This window comes from Pholcus phalangioides, unplaced genomic scaffold (genome assembly GCF_987345545.1).
Source record: "Pholcus phalangioides strain wild (caught in Gottingen) unplaced genomic scaffold, Ppha-v1.0 ptg000007l_1, whole genome shotgun sequence".
Lineage (NCBI taxonomy): Eukaryota > Metazoa > Arthropoda > Arachnida > Araneae > Pholcidae > Pholcus > Pholcus phalangioides.
Window position 1 is genome coordinate 36,983,675 of NW_028301600.1, and position 22,292 is coordinate 37,005,966.

The 22,292-nt window shown below is 33.4% G+C and overlaps 1 protein-coding gene across 5 annotated transcripts in view; it reads left to right on the forward strand.

Moving 5' to 3' along the window:
- LOC149085241 (uncharacterized) overlaps positions 1-22,292 on the forward strand; it is a 396,426-nt gene that overhangs the window by 62,448 nt on the left and 311,686 nt on the right. For 3 of the 5 annotated variants that reach the window (XM_089233124.1, XM_089233128.1, XM_089233126.1), the window contains one exon: positions 523-1,073. The exons of the other annotated variants lie outside the window; for them this stretch is intronic. The gene's annotated coding sequence lies outside the window, so the exon portion shown is untranslated. The remainder of the gene's footprint in view (positions 1-522; positions 1,074-22,292) is intronic. 5 annotated transcript variants of the gene reach the window in all.

Here is a 22,292-nt window from a genome sequence, read left to right on the forward strand (position 1 = left end):
TCCTCACGATCAGCCTGATGATCTATTAAAGTGCCAAGAATTCACATCCGAAGAAGCATACAAGGTAAGTTAAAAAGTTTTATTCTAAAGCTCCCAAAATTCTTGAAAAATCGAAGTTTAATGAAAAATATAGTCATATTTTGTTGCATGACACATATAATCAGAATCACCTAATTTTAATTTTCATTTTAATCATGAGTTATTTAATTTTCAATTTCTACATGAATAAATCCTGCTAAAATATTTATTTTGCGCATTTACAAACAAAAAAAATCGTAATTTTATTATCTCTTCAACGCGCGAAATTTTGAGACATCTCAGAGGTAAGTTCAATCGTTTCAAATTGAAAATGAGAGCACAGAATATGAAATTATTTTTTTAATCAGAAGTATGGATAAGAAAAAAAACAGGTAATTAATAGCATATGCATGCATTTGTTTTAAAATCTGAAAAAAAATTAGATGTGGAAAATTTTTGAATGTTACAATAGGGTAATCTCATGGAAGATTTCTTTATTTTCAGGGGGAAAAGGCAACAACGTGTGAGAAGACGTCAAAAATTACGGCCATGTGCTTCAAAGTGAAGGAGATTATAAGATTTCTTTCTTCCATGAGCTAATGAACGAAAATCGCAAAAACTTTCTGGATAAACTAAAACATGTTGACAGCGCATCACTTGCAATTTTAAGAAGATGCGTGAAAAGAAAGTGGAAGTTCCGTGTAAATATGCTATTATTTTTTCATCTGACAAATATAACAATAGATAGGACTTTGGTTCTGAAGAAACTGCCAATAAAAATGTCTTGCCAGTTAACGTCATTACGTGTTGTTCATCAAGCTCCGTTCCAGCATATAATTAACGAATTACGAAGGTTCTACGAGCACTGCCGGAAAAGTTCCCTAAAGACGTTACATATAAGATAGTGAAACATCTAAAAACATTCACGTTTTGGTTTTATGTAGCTGCTACAGCAAGGCTGCATTCACTGCAAAAACATATCTTTATTGTAATTATCATCGAAAAGTATTTTTCAAGCGTAGGCATTGGAAATTTCTGGATCAAGTGATATAGTGGTAAGTTATCTATTAGTAAAAGAATTGGAATGGAGTAAAATTCAATTTTGTAGTGCTCATTCTTTTCTATCAACAAGTGCATAATTAATAAGATATCGATAGCTTTTCTAGATTTTACGGGTGTCTTTTGAACTATTGAAAAAGTATGGTTTGTTACAAAAACTAATCTGCTTTGGTAAAAAAAGTAATCCCACAACAGATAATAGATTCTTCTCCTTACTTCTTGTAATCATTTCTTTCTATATTCAGTACTGCCTGTGTCTATCTCTAGGGAAAGTTCGTTTTCTTTTCTCTATCTTTTTAGCAGAAAACGATCGGTGATAAGCTGATGCATTGTTCTGAACTGAGGTTATCACTAATGGAATAGGGCGTCAATACACGTCGCAAGAGAAGCAGTTTTTTCGCGCTAAAAGGTCCAAGGGAGTGTTTAGAGATAATGGTGAAAAAGATAAACAATTCATAATTTCATACGTGACTAGAAGGCGGAACAATTCAACTTGCAAAAGTAGCAGGCATTGTGAGCGCGGATAGATATAGCTTACAAAAACAACATAAAAATCTCTCTTGAGGATTTCACGCGGCTGTAAATTAAGTGTTATTTATTATCACTTTCACGAAACTCGGCATACAAACAATAATTTGCGAAAAGTTATTTTCTACGTGCCGTTCTGAAATGCTTTGGTACATGTTCACCAGTCGTATAATCTTGTCTTTCATACTATACATGATATTTTATGTATTATATTGCATTTCTGAATTAAGCTACGAATGTGTGAGATCAGTATGAATGTACATAATGTCTGATCACGTATATTTACACGGCAATCAAAATCCTATTTTATTATTGATATAATTGTTATATCTTTTTTTGGTGAATAGTGTATAAAATTTATATCATTTTAGATCAAGTATATGATATTGTGATGTATTTTTGTGATTTATCATTTGCCATTTATCTTTCTGTCATGTGAAAAATTATTATTTTCAGAAAATAGTATCTTCGATTTATGAAAGAATATTCTCAAAATATGAACTATTGTTTTTAAAACATGTCATCACACAAACGATGCACCATGACCCGCCATTTATGAAACACGTCACGGCAAATGATTGTATTATCACTGTTAATTTTATTCAGGGATACACATCGATATTTTGTTGAAATTATTTCTCAACTATTTATGACTAGGTCATATCCTGCATTCTTCTGATGTCTCTCTATCTTCAATCTCGTTTACGTGGTATTAGCTCGAGTGAAACAAAAAATAGTGCTTTTAAAAACACTTCAGCACATTATAATCACCTGCTTGTGATGAAATGAGCTATCGTTTTCGTGAAATCTCATCTTTTTAGTAGTTTTCCATCCAAAAATGCACGATGCCAAACCTCTCATACCACACACAAATCCGGATAAAATCACTATATTTTGACCAAGGATGTACGGTCACTGGCAATGTTTACCGACAATGAAAGAGAAATTTGAATATGCTATATTAGATTTTAAAAATGCTAAGAAACTCTACGAAAAATCTATCGATATCTAACGAATAGTATAATCTTTATATATATATTATATATAAACATTATATTTCATTAATAAGCGTAAATCAAAACTAAAGTTAAGCTGTTTGCAATTTCACACAATAAAATGGGAAAGAGACATTTGAAACTCTTTAGTCTTATGCCAGTGAATTTCAAAGTAACGTTTATTAAACAAAACAGAAAATACGCATGAAGTGATTGCTTAGAAATTTGGACTTCCGACAAGAGATTTGAAGCTCCAAAAAAACGGCAGTCCCTGTAGAAAGTTTCATAACTGCTTAAAATTCTGAGCGTTTTTTCCTCTTTTTTTCAGCGTATTTTTATTTACGGATACCGGCACTTATTTTTTATTTCTCCTTGGAAATACTATTATGAATTATTCAAACGATATCGTCATGTATCACGGGAAGATTTCGTTTCTTACCCGAGCCTTAGGGATTGTTCGTTTTGTTATATTTCAGAAATGTTTTGCTTACTTTACACAAACACTGATCTGGCAAATATTCCTGAGAGCTAATTATATTCTATAAAAATTGAATAGAATAAACTGATGTTTAATATTCAGTAGTCAACAACTGTCTGTGTACAGAATAATACTTATTTGTTCTTACAAACTAAGAATATCCATGGTCTACATAATACATGTTATATACACGATCATAAGTGCTTTCTATTAATAATTTGTAATGATTCGTTGGACTATATTTGTCGCTAAAGAAAGCATTCATGCAACAGCGATCCGGGTTTTTTGTAAACAACTAATGTTCAGCTTGTACATATTTGCTCACATTATTGTGATTGTCTCCTCTTTTAGACATTATCTTCATATAGCTAATGGCAAGAGGAAAGTTTTATCAGCTGGCCCGATTTAAATGTGTCGTTATGTAGGAATTCTAATAAACGTGTATAAGTCATTATACAGGATGATTCATAAAAGATGGAAAAAACTTTAAGAGGTGGTAGCATACACAAAAACAAGCAAATATATAAAATAAAATTTAAAAAATAAATCAATAAAATATAAAAAATATAATTTTATTTTATTTTTTGTTTGTTTGTTTGTTGTGTGTACTGCCACCTTTTAAAGTTTTTCTCATCTTTTCCGAATCAACCTGCATATATATATATATATATATATATATATTAGGGCTGGTCCCCCTTGATCGATTAACCGATCGGATTAATCGATAAATTAAAAATCGCAGTTAGAAATTTTAGTTGAGTTAGCGGAGTCGATCAATTCGATTAAAAATCAATTAAAATTTTTATTAGAAGCTTGTGAATTAACTTGATTCTTTTTTTGAAAAAAACCGATTAGAGATGTATTATAAATCATGTTGTATACAGAACATTTTGAATAAGTGACCATATTTAAAAATGTTTGAATTGATATTTTGATCAAATTAGATTCAACGAAAATTGACGATTTCAGTTTCAAACTGAGTTTGGTGGGAGTTTTAGAAGATGACCAAAATTTATTGTCTCCACTATGAACAGTAGTTTTTCGTATTATTAGCACACCATTCGAGAAGAGTATCTGAGAAAAAAAGCAACAGTATAATCGAGAGTAGTTTCGAAATCACTGAAGAATAACCAAAAATAACCCTTTTTTTAAGAAAAACACGACAAGATCCAAGTTAAGAAATTTCAGGTGTTGACAAAAAGTATGTTCAGCATATTAAATTGGTTGAAACGGGCAGCCTTAATTCCTTAACCTTTTGCTATATTTGTTTACATCTGCCGAATAGGTCAATGAAATGATTAAAATATATTTTTTATAGCATCTATGAATATTATATGGTTACAAAAAAATATTTGATTAAAATTAGATTTACCGATTATAAATGATTGATTAATCACTTAAATATTTTTTCGATTCCCAACCCTAATATATATATATGTATATGTTACCGGCAAACTCTCACAGATTAAAAAAGATATTTATCAGATTCAGAAAAACGGAAGACAATCGTCTTTTCAGCCAAACATCGTGGTACTTCTGAAACTGTGAAGTTTGCGAAATATTCTCTTCTTGGTATCGTTTAAAAGTGCTGTGACTATACAAATGGCACCACTGCTATTAATTGTGGTAAAGACAGTGGAGCACCGAGTGATGTTGATGTGAGAAGGGAACGTTGATGGGCTGAAAAAGTGCGAAAGAACCGACCGACACATTACAGTATTAACTGTCTGAAAATAAAGCAAGAAGCTAGAAGACCTTTGTCTAAAATTTCTGCATGCCGGAACCTGTGACATATATCACCGCAAAAAAGATGAGTATTCACGGCAACCAACGTAACAAAGGTCAGTTTGCAAGGCGGTATAAAAATTTGAACTGCTCTGATTGGTCAAGAGTTGCCTCCCTGGAGGAGTTGCATTCTCTTCAGCTTGGAATGGATGGCTGCTTTCGTATTTGGGTACAAATCTTAACAAACTTGATGCAATAACCAGTGCTAAAAGGCACAAGCTGGTGAGAGCAGAATTACCGTGTTGAAGAATGTTACTGCAACATTGTCTAGATTCGCTGGAAACCACTTTCAACCGATATGATTATGAATTCATCCTTGTAAATGATAAATATTTATTATCAATAAACATTTATAGTCCGTCTCAAAAGTTTAGATAATGCACTTTTCTTAAAATAACAAGAAAAATGCGGCAAATAAAATTATCACTTTTTTTATGGATTATACCTGAAGCATTTCTACATTTACAGAAAAAATAATAATTATGAAAGAAGATTTAGAATATTCATAGTATCGAAAATACAAAAAAATGGCTGCTTCAAAAGTTTAGAGAAAATTCAGATTTACAAAAATAACACGCGTTCAATAGTTAATACACTTTTGATTTTTTTTCAAAAAAAACTTCAACACACTATCCTCCATGGGTCTAATTAAATTCTATATTGTTTCAACATCAAAACTGTACCATGCTTCCTCGTTAGAGCTCTTCAAGTTCTCAACAGTCGAATACTGTATTTCATTTGCAAACACATTTATGATAAGTATGTATGCCCATACATTCCTAATAGGATTCAAGACAAGACTCATCGATGGCCAGTCTAAAACCCATACATTTTTCGAGGCAGTAAATCTTTGAATACACACGTTATAATGTTGAAATGTGAAATTTTGTCCTCCTAAATCTTCTCCAATCTGTAGCGAATTGTTTTCGAGGATCTAATTTAAGCATCAGAGTTTTGACTTCCCAATTTCAAAAGTTACGAAAGCCTAACCATCAGAAGCAAATGTTGTCCATACCATCATCGAAGATGCACCTTACTGTCTTCCGGAAACATCCGTCTGGGACATGGGAGTTCCATATTTTTGCATCACGAAATGTGATACCAAAGCTATTTTTGTCTCCATATGATTTTGAGATCTTTTCACAGTCTCTCTTCTTCACCTCTCTACCACTCTTTTGGTACTTCCTTGTGACAGGCGATTTCCTAATCACTCTTCTATATATATAAAATTGATTTTCTCTCTGTGTCTCTGTGGGTATGTTCTCTATACAAATCTACAATTTTAGATCTATCGTCACCAAAATTTGCTACTTTAAAAGTTTGTCATAGCTGGGCAAATGCCCGAGATGGGCGAAAAACTGTCAGGCAACAATGGTTTTTGGGCCTCAACAATCACTTTCGGAACGTTTACTTTGGTTACCGTGGTTCCCTAGCAATGCGTTTCCGGCGTGTATATGCCTTTACAATGGTATGCCACTTTTTCAATCCTCCCAGTAATGAGGCTTTTTGAATAGACGTCAGAATCATCATCAGCATCACTTTGAAGGTCAGGCAAAGGATGATCCCCATAGAAATCAGTTAAAATTGTTGATTTTACTGTAGAAATGCGGAAATTTAGTGGGGTTTTCCGCCACATAAATAATTTTTAATATTGCATTGAATTCTTGATTTTTGACATACTGAGTTCGCTTAGAGATACGAAGATCAGAAAATTAAATATAAAGTAATTAGCCGGACATACTTTTGAGTTTGACATACATGCAATAACATTGATTTCAACTTTTTATTTATATCTCCTCAAGCATGAAAATTAATGTCTCCGTATTGTCTTTTAATATTCAATTGCATAAATTTATATAGTTTAAGTTGCTTTGAAATTAATTATGGGCCCGTAAAAAGTACATCGAAGAAATTCCACAGCTTTAACTAAGAATTTTTGGAAGCAGAAACAGGCAGATGGAGAACTAGCATACGATCACAAGCAAAAAAAAATTAAATCAATATTTGAAACGGCGCAGTTAAACATCTATAGTGTCAAAACTTTTAAGACGGACTGTCTTGCCTTTCCTGGGATTTACCAAAATGGTAGTGTGGCATAGCTTGTAGTTTTGAAATGCTTGAATATTGTAGAAAGGGCATTCTCAAGACTTCCAAGTGCTAATCTGGTCCCGTATTCTTCAGTCTTGAACTCAATTGGGCATATTTGAAACCAATTTAAGCAATCATCGTTCTGTCTGGTCTATAAATCTTTTACCACGAACATTCCAGCCGCTATTAAGCGCAGTCTGCTTAAAAATAGATAAATGTAACAAATCCCAGTATCTTTTTGTGTCCTTTCCATCTTGCTAATGCTTGGACTGTACAACAGAAATTTTCTGGACATAAGCTGTTGGTCACACTAATGTCTCTCTCACGGCGGGCGGAGTCTATTTTAAAGAAAGGAACATTATTCCTTAATATATGCAATTAGTTTACCATCTTCATGTGCACACGTCTAGGTTGCCTAGAATATAGCTCCTTTGAATGTTGTCATGCCATTACAGGCAAGACATTAAAAGTTCATGTGTGTTTTCGGAATTTGTAGTTGACCTACTTCATGTTCATAAACTAGACGAATATATTTTTCCCCATGGGTATTTGTGTCTTTACAGCGAACAATAAGTTGAGAAATTTTTCGTAACAGGACATTACATTCGAAAATTGACTAAATTGTACAAAAACAGGCATGGTCCATGATAGACACGAAGTTCTGTCTCCTCTGCAACATCGGGTGCTAAATCGCTATTCTTCCACTCCAGTTCTTTATGATCCGGCTTTGATTACACAACGCACATCCTCTTACCTTCAGGCGTTTTCGTAGCATCACCTATGGAGAGTAATTTCACCCTAAAACGCTCCAAGATGTGAAGTTGTCGAGTTGTGCGACAACTTTGTACTTTGGAACTGGTACTGAGGAGAATCATATTCAAGATGTAACCTACGAAGGTTTTCAACAGCTAGCTGATGCGAAGATGTATTTAAGAAAGAGAGAAAATTGTACTTCCCTCAAGGGCAGTAGAATCCCCGGATGAGTCACCATCTGGTGTCAGTGTCAGCAATTGTGAGCTTTGGCCTGAATTAGGTCCGACTGTCCACGTAAGGTCCCGTTCAGTGCACACGAGCTCCAAGTAAAGATTGAGATATTCGTTGCCTTTGTAGTCTAGTGGTCTAGGGCGCTCTCCCGGCAAAAGAGAGAACGTGGGTTCCCCGCAAGGGCAATATAATTTTTTCTCTTTTTCCTAAATATATCTTCACAGCCAGCTGTTAAAAATCTTCGTATGGATAGAGGAGAGTGACATCATCCTCCATCCTTAAAGATGTAACCTGTCTGGAATAAGGTTCTCCTTGTAAGGCCTTCGCTTCGCTTTCTGAATTTAATGCGCGATAATTTTCTAACTTATATATATCAATGATACTCACCGCGGGAATGTCGGACAGTTATCACCAGCAGTTGGACTCATCCAAACCGACGTTCTTCAACCATACTTCCTCACGCTAATTATAGACAGTGCTTCAAATTTTGCGGTAAGCTCTAACCCTAAATCCAACAATATGTCAAAACTTCAAATCCACAAATATCTCAAAATTTTGAGGAGTGCCGTGATTCACCTAATCCAAACCGAAGTTCATCAACCCTAGTTCTGCACGTAAATTATGGACAACGCTTCAACTTACTGCAAGATTTAACTTCTAATTCGCAAATTTGAAGTAACTACGGATTATTCAATTTACATTATCCGAAGTATTTTTTTTTACTTCAGAGTGCTTTGATAAACATTATGTGCAAAAATACTTTCAAATAATTCAAGTCTTGAAATTTTGATTAGAGTCACACGAGTTAAGATTATTTCTTGCATTTTTTTTTATTAGAGCTGAAAATCCGAATTAATTCTTGGTTTTTGTTAGTTTTATATTGAACATTTGTTAAGTATCTATTGTTACGTATGCAGGAGCTTGACCTGTATTTGATTTTTCCCCTTTAATTTTGTGTAATAAATATAAAGTTTATAGCACTAACGATCTGGCCTAATCATAATTTTTGCATTTTCATTGTCATCCACTCATTTTCCGTCTTCCCCACTTTCGGATCACCGCGGGAAACACAAAACCGCGTTCGGCAAATATTTTAACACTTCTTATGTGAGTGATTTGCAGCTGCACAACGGTTAAGTTTTTTATTTTCTATGTTAGGAGCAACACTGGTGAGATATTGCAACCCCAAGGACAATACTTGAATAATAATGACAATAATGACTATCCTAATACACACACCTTGATCTCGTTTTTTTTTTGTTTTCTCACATTTTATATTTTGTCACGAACTGAAATTAGTCAGAGATTCGAACACGAATTTATCTATTTTCCTCCGTTTTCGAAATGTGACAAAGAATTCTACACTCGGCAACTTTCTTCAGCCGAAGAAAGTAGGTGAGCGACTTTTAAATTTTCACGTCAGATGAGGTTGGAGTGAGATCTCAGTCCAACGCTGGCGATATATAAATTCTTAATTCAACGTGCTCCATAAATGAATTTTTCTCCGTTTAGAACCAGCACTAAGTCAAAAGAAATTGCTCAATAACAATGCATGAAATGATGTAGTGTGAGTTAGAGAATATTTTCCAATATCCGTACTTTGAAGTTATTATGGTTAACGTCAGTATACCAAACGCTGGTGCACTCAGGGAACACCGACAATATTTGCGGCTGTTTTAAAGCTACGAAGCAGTATTCCAGAGCTGCCACAACGTATTAAGCAGTGTCAAAAATAAACTCCTCAGACTTGACCATTGATGCTATTATCTTTGATCTTCAGAAAATATTTGCAAGTCTCAGATGTTACTGCCTTGCTATTGAAAACTGAATTGAAGTGCCGATATCCACATATTTTTGTCGTGTATAGGATCTCCGACTGATCAATCATGCTGTATCAAACGATAGTTACCAGTAATAGCAGCGAACGTTTCTCTCTCTGGATTAGATGGCAGGTTTCTTCACTAAAATCTGGTTGACATTTCAATGAAATTGCTTGTATCAAATGTATAGTGTTGCTAGTATATCGTGGTAAACTATCATCAATACAGCACATATGAACTCCGATCAGCTTTGCTATTAAATAATATAATTCGTCCTGGCTTTTCTTCATCCGTGATCACGTGTTTATTGTCGTCTTTAAAATGAAATGTCTTGTTCATAACAGAAATAGCTGAAATACATTAGCAGACTTGATTATATATTATTGAAATTATCGCAGCATAAATATGCGCGATAATTCAAAAAAGTGCTGCTTCATTCAATAAGCATATGTGCTGCCAAAAAATGAATTCCGGGGGGTTATTTATTATAAGGACTCTCTACTGTGTACATATTTCAAATAGTGTTTATCAACATTATTATAAGCATTACTCATTTATTTTCATTGAGATGCGGAATGTGCTATTTTCCAATAAATATTTTGCGTATATACATCAATATTGTATATTATTTCATCATTATACAGTACCTAGCGTAAAAAATGCCCCAACAATTTTATGTCGATGAAATTCTGCAAAATTCTAAACACACAGAACATGTTGTTAGCATGTGATATTTTGAAATGTGCAAAGTGTGGATGCATGTATGTGCGAGTGGATGGATGTATACAAAATTATCCTTGTTATATATATATATATATATAGAATGAATACACGTTAATGTGTGTGTGTGTCCGACTTCACATCGATTAAATTTTATTTATGTCTAACACCAACTGTTATGTCGAGACATTGCTGAGGATGTGGTTTTGATGAGAGATTCAGAGTTCATTCTCATCTTGTATGTGATTGCTTGCTGAAGAAGTGTCGGAACATTTGCATTGCTAGCTCGACTGACGTTTGCCGAGAAGAGTACCGCAAATGTATTCAACAGACAGTACCCATCCCCCTAAAAATTTTAACATAAAATTAACTGGATTAACTGTTTGGAGATGGAATGGCGCAAGATCAGGTTCCCGGACAAAAATAGTATTGCTCCATTAGTGCTGTTCGGGTTTGCCTACAGATGAAGACATCCTCTCTACTGATGAGCGCTGTGTGACCTAGGGAGCCCCGAACCTGTTTGACGCATGTGCGTGCCTTCACATATCTACAGATTGGACAGAACTCTGAAGTTGAGAAAAAAACGTCGATTTTTCCTTCCTGCTGGCTCAATACAATGATGCAATTTCGTTGAAGGTCCCGCGTATGTGAGGTTCGACAGCTAAGTATATAGGGGCTGACCCTCAAAGTCAAAATGCGTCCCCAAAAGCATTTTGTTTTCATTTTTCTGTTTTTTACAACTTAACTTACCTATCACTCAAATCCTTTCTTGTTATTCGATTCAATGTTTTACCATCGGAAGAAATTCTTCAGAGAAGCTTAAGGCTACGAATATAGTGCATGATAGTTTCCGATTCTGCGAGTCAGCGCCTTTATGGATTGGTTAAAAAAACCTGAAATTCAGGTTTTTAATCAATCAACAACGGTGCCGATTTGCAGAATCAGAAATCAGAGCGAACTATGATCGCACCCTTACAAAGATCCCAAAAGTGTTTGGTTCTAAGGATTTGTTAAACTCGTTGAAGCAGCCGTAATTTGTATGCGGATGACAATTAACGGTGACAGCAAACCATATATATACACGGTCATTAAATATTTGATACAATTTGAAGGTAAAATGGAAAAGTATTCGACTATAATTTCAGAAGGACTAGGCTCTCGCGGCTCGGTACCCCAAGCCATGGCCCAGTGGTTCAGGCGCTCTGCTTTATGCAGTCCTCTTAACTATGTTAAGAGTCAATTTAGTGTTTTCTCTGACTACGAAAGCAGGACATCCCGAGCCTTTTGCTACATCGAGTTTATACTGAGAGGTGTCAGAAAAGACACTTTATTAATTACTGCCCCTTATGACTTTCAAGCGTTCATAGTGACGTCTGTTGTTGATCTTCCTATATTTCAGATCTTCTTATGACAATGGCACAGAATATCCGCTAAATGTTACATTGTTCATCAACGTACGAGCGTACTGGCATTCAACCCGTAATTCATCCTACAGGAAGACTGTCGTATCTTACATAGGGTGAACGTGACATATTTTGCCAAACGAAAGTGGGTGATAAACGATCTTAAGGGTAATATTAAATCTCCTATCAACACTATCCTATCCCGAACCGTTTCCAAATTATGGTGGATGCCAGTCACAAAAAAAAATACAAGCCGGAAAAACTCAAAATTTTCAAGTTTCCGAGAGACTTATACGCAAATTAAGCACATATTTGGAAAGAACAGAAAAAATTCTTATCAAGTGACACTCATTTCATTGAAATATCTGGATTTATTTGTGAACTACAAGCATTGAAAATTAGCTCAAAATCTTGAAAAGTTCAAAATCGAATTGTCACCAAAATTTTTATTCGATGATTCCGCAAACATCCTTATATCTGCAATCGGTCAAATGTACCAAAAACTTGTCCATTGTACCAGCTTTCAAATGAGCTTACAATAAACCATATCGGGTGCTCTCTGGGCCAAGAGAAATTTAGCCTTTTGTTCGAAAACTGAAATCAGTGTTTCTCGAAGTAGATATGCGACGAAAATTCGGAATTTGCGGATACAGATTTTGGTGGCAATTTAAAAGTTTTTAGAAAAAATCCTATAAGGTGACATTACTTCTGCTTACAAGATATCTGTATTTAATGGTGAGCTTCAAGCGCTGAGGATTTGGTGAAGTGAAAAATCTAAACTTTTCGCCAAAACCGACTAAAATTACTTCGAAGAATGCAGATTTCTGTAATTTTTTTCAAACAAACGACTAAATTTCTCTTGAACTATATTTCCGATATACTTTATTGTAGGTTCTTTCGAGAGCTGGTGCAATGGAAAAGTGTTTGGTAAATTCGGAAGATTGCAGCTAGAAGTGACTTTGCGTAATTGGCGATGGAAAATTTTGGCGACAATGCGATATTAAATTTGCCAATTGTTCAACGCTTGCAGTGGCCATTAAATTCATATATTTCGAAAAAATTGGTGTAACTTTATAGGATTTTTTCTGCCGTTTCTAAATATGTGCTTAGTTTGACTAAGTTTTTCAGAAGCTTCACAAATTTGGAGTTTTTCATACTTGACACATTTTTTTTCCATAAGCGAATATCCCCTATAACTTGAGAACGGTTCGAGATAAGGTAGGGTTGGTAGGGGGTATTTGATGTCTATCAACCCTTTTCATTTGACAGAACAAGTCACGTTCACCCTGTATATATTGTTATCTCGTTTAAACTGATGTATTCTTTTGAACTTCTTTCTTCCAAATCGAGCGAAGCTCCGGTTTATCGTCATAGGCAATTTAGTATCCGAATAAGTTGTGCTGAAAGTGTGCACGTGTATCTAATGGCCTGAGATCGTATTTAGTGATGCTTGTGAAAGTTTAGTGCTGCTATATATTCATCAAGCTATGAGTGAAGTGTAATGTGATTGAATATTTATAGCGTTGACGGTCTGTGTTGCTCTCGCTGAGACTTTTTAATGGGGAGATCGGCTCACTTTGAATCCTCGAAGTTAGAAACTACAGAAAACCAACTTCAGCCGTCCGCAACTGTGCGACATCCCGACGTTGGGATTCGAGCCCGGATCTTCGTGATGCGAGTTCGCCACTATGGTCTCACAACCGACACTCTTTTAAACTCATCACCCTGTTTTACGTGAATTAATTTTCATATTATTATTCATACCAAATAAAAGTTATTGGATTATTCAGGACCCCGAACCTATGAGACTCTACTGTGTACATTTTTATTGGCCTTTACTAAAAAGGGATTAAATTAGTTAATTAAAATTAGATGGTGCATAAATAGGTATTTTTAGCTGAAATTCATGAAAAGGATGAACGTGTAGAGATTAGATAAAGAATGTGTAGAAATGCGTAAGCTCAGGCATCATAAAAATTTCGGCGCTCAAAGTCAATTTTTTTTGGAGCTAGTACTACACTGCCGTATATATATATATATATATATACACACGTTTAATATTTTCCTCACAAAGCGGATAGTCAAGAAATATGAGAAAGGAAGTTTCCGTAAGACAAAAGATGGGTTTTTTTCTATCCTATGCTGTCTTTTGCTGCTCTTCATCTTCTTGCTCTTATCGGGGGGCGAAACTGCTCGTTTTCTTCTCAGACGGAAAAGAACAGCAAGGAAGCAGTATGGCAGGCAGCAAGCAACCGTGGTCTTTTGCCAGGTCCACCGGGACGGCTTTTCCTCCACTCATAAGAGGTCCAACCTTTCCCTGAGTCATCTATTACCCGCTTCATTAATCACTGGGATAGAGGTTAATGCTGGGATGACAGGAAAAGGGAGTATGGAGGAGTGGCTGAGATGAGGCCATGGTCGCCAGAAGACTTCGCTTGATAAGCCAATGGCGCTTCAACGTCAGACGAGCGAAAATCAATTTTATAACTTAGAATATCGCCCAGGTGAAATCTCGATGTACGTACTATGACATACGCTTTCTATTAACACCAGCTGGAATATTAGTTATGTAGATATTGGAACCCATATATACGATTTACCTAAGGCAACAAGGTTTAAACATATCATTTCGGTTTGTTCTCAAGCATACGATACCGTTTCAATCTGGTAGTACGATGCCTGAAATGAACATGACATGTGATGGGATACGCTCTCTGAAATATTCTCGCGTATAATAAGGTAGCATGGTGCAGGTAACTGTTATAGTGTAGAAGCGTTTCACTGTGTCGTGGATTTCGATATTCTAGAGGTTGATGTCAGGTATATATATCTGTACCACTAAATGGTTAGTAATCAAGTGTGTACTTGAATATTATCTCAATCATTACTCCAACAAATTACTCTATTTCATTATTATTGCAATTAATTTGCTTCTTTTGTGTGCTCTTTATTACCTCTAAAGATGAATAATTTCTTTGTCTCGATACTAATCATCAGAACAAAAACAAAGAACTTGAGCGTAAATTCTTGATGCCAATATAAATCCTTGTTATTTTATTCTTTTGATTGTATAGAAGTAATTATAATTAGCTAACAAGCTTTCGTTCTCTACAACAATTATCACTAAAGGGCTACCAATTGAATCTTTAATTAAATTAGCACCTATTAAATACATTCAAAAATAACTGATTGAAAGTTAATCATTGATACCAATTCATACATACATTTTCACAAATTTCATTGCACGGGAATCTGCAGACGATCAAGTGGACATTTTTCGCTTTCAATATTAAATTCATATTTGTATTTTACTACTAATTAATCTTCGTTTATCATAGATTATTATTAAAGAGGGCTGCAATTAGAAACGAAACAGGCTAAGCCTTACTCGTTGTACGAAAATCATACATGAAAGCATGGAATTCCACTCGCTCATGGCAAATCGAATGAGGTCTAAAATGTAAATACCGACACGTCAAAGAATGGAAAGAAATTCTCAGTATATAACATGATATAGAAGAGATATGTAGAATATCTCTATAACTGATAATCCAGTTATATATAGAGGCGACGTCACCGCAAAATGATAAGACCAACATGAATATTTAATTCACAATTACATTTAAGCGAGAAAAGTACTCAAATATAAAGGGAAATTGAGCACGCAATATGAATTAAAATTTGCAAATTCATATTCCAATGAGAATTAGAGAATTATTCATAATTAATTTTTAAATAGGTAATATGAAATATTATACTGTTACAGAAGCGTACATGAAATTAATTCCGAAAATTTGCATTCAGCAAAGTGAAGAAAAATGCTGATTCGAAAATATAATCATTATTATCTTTGTCAGAAAAATACTTATCATGGCTTAAAGAATTTTTTTTTTTTTTTGATAAATTAAAAAAAATAAAATTTCAGTCACAGGTATCATGTAAAACGAAATATCGACGTAACACATAAAATGATAAACAGTGGGTAATTCACGTTTATGACAATTTGTGTTACATAAAACTACCATATTTCAACATGAGTGCCCTTTCACCCTTTCAGCTGTAGCTAGAGCTGAGAAGCGCGCTTATATTGAAACGTGATCGTTTTTATGTAGCGCAAATTGTCATAATCCGGAATTAACTGCAAATCATTAATTCATTCACTGTAATAATTAATTCATTCACTGTAATAATTAATTCATTCACTGTAATAATTAATTCATTCACTGTAATAATTAATTCATTCACTGTAATAATTAATTCATTCACTGTAATAATTAATTCATTCACTGTAATAATTAATTCATTCACTGTAATAATTAATTATTTGTCATAATCATTAATCATTGTTTGTGCTGCATTTTATGTGTTATGCCGATTTTTTTGCATTACAGCGCCAATTGTGATCGAAATTTGAACTTTTTTTTGATTTATCAAAAAAATCTAGTATTTTATTACAAACCGTATCTTTTTATGTCAATAGGTTGATCTGTTATTAATTTTTCCTAATTTGACCTTTTTATTATCAGCCGTTCGTTGTATAGAGGTATGGTTCAAAGTTAAAAAAATGCTCATAAAATGTGTTCAGAAACCACTCTGTAGCAGTTTCGAGAGTGAAAATATAGTGTCATAAAATGAAAAAAAATCTGAATTTTTATATTTTCTCTTTGTCCTCTAACTTCGTATTAAAATGTTGTTGTAATGTCTTTCTCTCCTGATAATGTAATATTCGCGAGTGAAATCAATAATAAAAAAGATTTAAAGTAAAGAAAACTGTTCAGTTCTCTCTTAAAATGATGAAAAGACTGAGATTTCACCCACTCAACCATATTCTAAATTAAATTTTAAATTTTAAAAGATAAAAAAAATTATAACTCAATTATTTATAAATGGATTTCGAATATTTTTGGTCATTTTATGAAACAAACAGTTTGCTTTATTTTGAATCAATTTTATCCAATTTTATTGATTTCATGATGTTTTACCATGCACGGAAACTGTTTTAACGATCTTTTTTTGGAAATTTGTAATTTAAAGTGCTGTTCCTTTCTTATATAGAAGTTATATTCTATGAATACAATATATTATACAGTAAATAAAGAGTAACTGCTTTCTACGTTTTTTATTTTTTAAGAAGAGTTATAAAAGGTAGAAAAAAAAAGGGTCACCTGCATTGCACAACCTTTAAATCTTGAAGAAGGGCTATTCACAATAATTTAGTTTCACCTCGGCTGATCTGCTTCTGGGTTTGCTGACCGTTTATTCCGGATTTGTTTCTTTTGATTTTGGTACGTGCTCAAGAGGGAATGTAAACACGAATTATTTACAGGCTTTTCCTCTGTGAGATGTTCTCCAGACATCATGAGCAGTGGAACATTAAACACGCTCCACTTCGCAAGCTAACGGATGATATAAGCAAATCGGAAAACTTTATGGAAGAAGGGGTGAACAGGGACCCCCTCAGGGAAATTCCTCTCATGGGTTTGACTGAAGGAGATACTATTCTTCAAAAATACGTATCGAAATAAAATCATCGTAGCATTCATGATGGAATGTACTTCGTTTTTGCTTATATTCCTGTTGTAGCCATGAACTTTGCGCTGCGTTTTTATTTTTGCTTCTTAACAAATATTTTATTTTGTACTTCTTTTTTTTCTCTCTATTTGAAGGGTTCACTTTTTTGTGTCATCATACGTAGTTAGAATGTACCTTTCATAAAAATATCAGCCATTTTTACTACCATGGGTATTTACAACCAGTATCACATTTTAGTCGCGAATACACACGACACACGAAATCCTTCCATGTTCTATTAAACAATATATTATATACAGGGTGTCCACTCTTAGAATACAGTGTTCAGGTTAGAATACATAGGGACTGTATAAAAGTTTAAATTTTGTAACTTTTTATTAACAATGTTTTTTCGTTCAACGACACTTAAGATGATGGGCGAAATCATTTGAAACATTTTTTTTTCTAATTGAAAATTGTCTCTAAACCAATGATGCTTCAGAAAATAGCCATTGGACAACGATAAGAGTGGGCACCCACTCTTATCAATATTTTTTCTGTATTCATTTTCCATAAAAATCTGTAGTAATATTTGGGAAACAATTTATATCAATAAAAATTAATAGCGAAGTGTTTTTATATAGAACGTTTATGACATATTTTTTTGCTTTCATTCTTATAAATTTTAATCTTTTCTTGATAATCTGCCATAAATATAGACCATTAAAATATTTTTCAGTTTTATTTAGTTATTTTCTGTGTATTTCTGGCAGTTGTTTTTATGCATGCCGTTAGAACTTGAATACATTGTAGCTTTCAACGTAGCGGAATACTGTTGGAGATTTTAATAGTGCTCCCATTTACTAATAAAATTTAAAAAGATGACAAAGAAAACAAATTGGTCATACATTTGTGAATATGAAACGTACTTTATGAGATAGCATAAAGCCATATTGCTTGACCCCTAGGTTTCATCCCCATAAAAACTATTGAATTTCTTTTACAAATACGGATGCGAAGGGTGCTTCTAGCATATTTTTAATTGAAATAATACATCAACACAGCAATCTAATTAACTAAAGTGAATTTTTTTATTTGCTAAAACGGTTTATCAAGGATAAAATGTACAGTTTTTATATTAGTTATCTATAAACTGATAAAAACTTCCTTGGCAAAATTTAATAGTAGCTACCTAAGGTGGATGTACCTATACAGTAATTTGTACTAAAATGACTTTAAAATATGTAGTCTCTGAAATATCAAGAAAATGGAGAAAAAACCAGGCATAATGTATTTTTTGACCATGTAGGGCAAAGTAGGGGGATAATGGGACAAATTTTAGTTTTTGATTTTTTCAAAGTGGTGATAAATTTAAATTTTTTTTTTGTTTAACTGACAAATTTGCAAATTTATGTTTTATGATGAAATAATCAAAGCAAATAATTTCAGTTGCTTTGCAGTGATGATCAATTTTATACATGAAGTCTTTTGTTCCATTGGATCTAATAGGACAAGAAAAATACTCACAAAAAATTGGATAAACACACTATGAAATAATATTTTAATATAATTTTTTTAGGAAATTTTATGCCTAAAGCTAAAACATATTGAAATGGAAGCTTCATATTTTCGATTTTTTGTTAAGATAGGGTGTAGGTTTGTTGTCAATAACGAATGTTCAAATTCTTCTTACTTGAGAAAGAACACTTTAAAACAAGAAGGCAGGCTTTCACGGCCGGAGTTTATAATAAAATTCATACTTTTTGGCTGTTATGTCGTGTTTCAGGCTTTTTTGAAGCAGATGTTTCATCCACTACTGCGGTGAACGTCTTCAGTGCCGTTTTGGACAAGCAAGAAGCCACTTTGGAGAGAACACTTTGTTAGACACTAATTCCTATGCTTGTCCCATTAGGCTCCAAGGGCTGAAAGTTTATATATTTTAATCTAAACTGCACATGTTCATCACAAGAAAATTTAACTGATAGTTATCAAAAGTACACTATTCAAGTTATACAAATTAGCAGTATCTTCTCAATGTAAAGAAATTTAATATTTTAAAATCATTTTTCAAAGAAAAAAAACAAATTTACGTGTTATGGTTAAAAACTAATTTTCATCTTTCTTCCCCCCCCCCAACAATTAAGAATGGGTTTTTGTGATTAAAGAGAGCAGTTTGATTGTTGTCATTCAGATGTGAAAGAAATATTTGAAAAAGGAAAAACAAACAAATACTTATATGCCCCACTTTCCCCTCCATTCAACCATACACCGGAAAATAGAGGGTAAATTGTATGGAAAATCACGGATGGAATGTATCAAATGTCAAAATTGACAAAACGAACAGAGGTAAATAAATTTTGAAAAGCAATTCTCCAACACTCATTTCATAAATGGATAACCAAAGATCGTATTCTAAGAAAATGTACTCGATTTTTTATTAATTTTATTCTTCTAAAATGCTTTGTTTAAAATTAGATATTATTCATAAATATTGTTTCGCTAATTTAGTTAAAGGTTCAACTTCTGATAAAAAAATAATATCTAGAGAGAGGGAATTTTCGATTTTATTTGTTTATTGAAGATCTACAAAATTTGAGGTTCCCGATATTTCTAGGAAAACAGCAATGATAAATCCTGGTATGTCTGCCCTTTCGCGTCACTCTGGTGTTTTTAGAATGAACATAACTTTTTATTGATTAGATAACAATCAAAGCAATCACAATTTTCTGGTATTAAAAAAGCAAATTCCTTCCAAACAATTAAATTCCTCATAATTTACATGTCAAAATACTGGCAAGATTTTCTTTGCATGGTGAAATAAGATAAATTAATCGAGATATATCAATTTTTTTCATCCGGAACTTCGACTATTGCTTTCCACGTCGCCGTCGTATAGAAATTGATGATAATCGTGATATCAGAAACCTACACAACAACAGAAACAATGGATAACAGCCATTAAAATTTCTCATACTAAATTTTTGTGTCTTCGTGAAACAAATTAACAAAAAATAAATGCTTAGTAGTAAATAATATAATTCAATTTTATTTTATACCTGTAAAAAAACATTAAAAACATAACGCTCTACTACACTACAGCTCTTACTTATCATTTTCACGGTATTTTAGGCAATACACTAAGTAAGCGTAACTCAAGCTCAATGTGAATAATGTGATAGATTTCTTATCCACTGGTATTCTCTAGAGTTTGCGGAATTTATTATTCCACATCATTTGTCAAGGATATTTCTTGAATTCTGTGTTGCTGAATGGCTATGCTACCCAAATTTTCTTCGTGCTCATGAGTTTGGTCATTTTTCTTTGTATGATTATATTTGGCTGAAATATCGATTTTGTGATTACGGGGTCATTAAATAAAAAAAAAGGAAAGAAAGAGGGAGAGAGTAACGTTTTACAGATTTCACAAAAGGAATCCGCATCCAAGTTTTCATCGTTCAGCAATTCGATTTTGTATGAAGAGGAAAATCCAATTGATTGGAATAGTGAATGTGAATCCAAACCTATTTCTTTTCATACTCCCTTTATTCTTTTTTTCAGATTCTTCTTTAGGATTGTTTCAAATGTTCATCATCTTCCGCATTTCTTTGCGAGTAATAGCTAAAGAAATTGTATTTTTTTTGTTATCATTATTATTTTTTTGCACATTCCTTTTCATGTTTTTGATATGATTACCTTACTGATTATTTTGAAGATTTATTGCCATACGCACAAACCTTTGGAATAGGGGATTACACTCTTTATGTATGTTTAACAATATTTATTGCTCTAGAGAGAGCTGTTGTTGACAAATATTGGTCGAAGTGTCGTTTATTCTAATGCGATTTCGGGAATGATCGAATCGAACGTTGAAGTTTTATGACGATGGACAAGTACGTGATCGGACTTTTGTGGTTTATGTGATATGTGTTTACAAATAATCGAACGCCGTGAATGGTTGCATTATTTCACGTATCGATGAATTGTTATCCTACGATCCAGCTGCCGTTACCATGCGAGTTGAAATTTTTTATCAGAGTGTAGTTCAAAAAAATATTTCCTATATATAAGACAGAAGTAAGTAATGATGCTTACCAGTAAAGACCAAATGTAGGGAATTGGCCAGTGAAGTAGAAAAAGATGCTTGAGTTAGAAGGTAAATTGGTAGTTACCAATGCATGGTGTTTAAAAAAAATATAGCTGAAACGAATGGGAAATTAAAAAGCATACAATAACAATCAAAAATCGCATAGGAACATAAGTGCACAAACGCCATCCGGAACTACCGCAGGAAGTTGTTGCGTGACACATCTGTGAATACAACTGGCATTTTTGAGAATGCACGGCAGTTCATGCAGCGTCGATGTAATGAGTGTGTCAGTGCATCTGGCAAAAAATTTGAGCATCTACTATAGTAGTATTGTTCCTAAATAAATTATAGACGTAGGATTTTTTTTCCTTGTGTTACGAATTACGTATTATTTTAAATGACATCTCCTGCAGCCAGATGGCGTTTGCGCACCTATGTTCCTATGGGATTTTGGATAGTTATCATATGCCCCCGAATTGCCCTTTCATTTTGGAGATGGTTTTTTTGAAAGACCCTGTATATTTAAAAATTCAGAAAACATAAAAGTAATAGATATATTGAAAATGCTCGAATTAGTACTGTTAGCGTTCGATGTAAAGATCCCTCGTTTCACGAAAAATGATAGTTATATTGAAAGTTCGAAAAAAAATCTTTTTAAAAGAACTCATATTTGGACGGAATAATAAATCATATTATTTATCTTGTTATTATGTTAGCAGTTGCGGCCAAAATGCATAGGTTTGGGAAATAATAAGATAATAAAAATTAGTTACATGTATGCACCTATTGCATGTATCGAATTCTCCAATCAAAGGC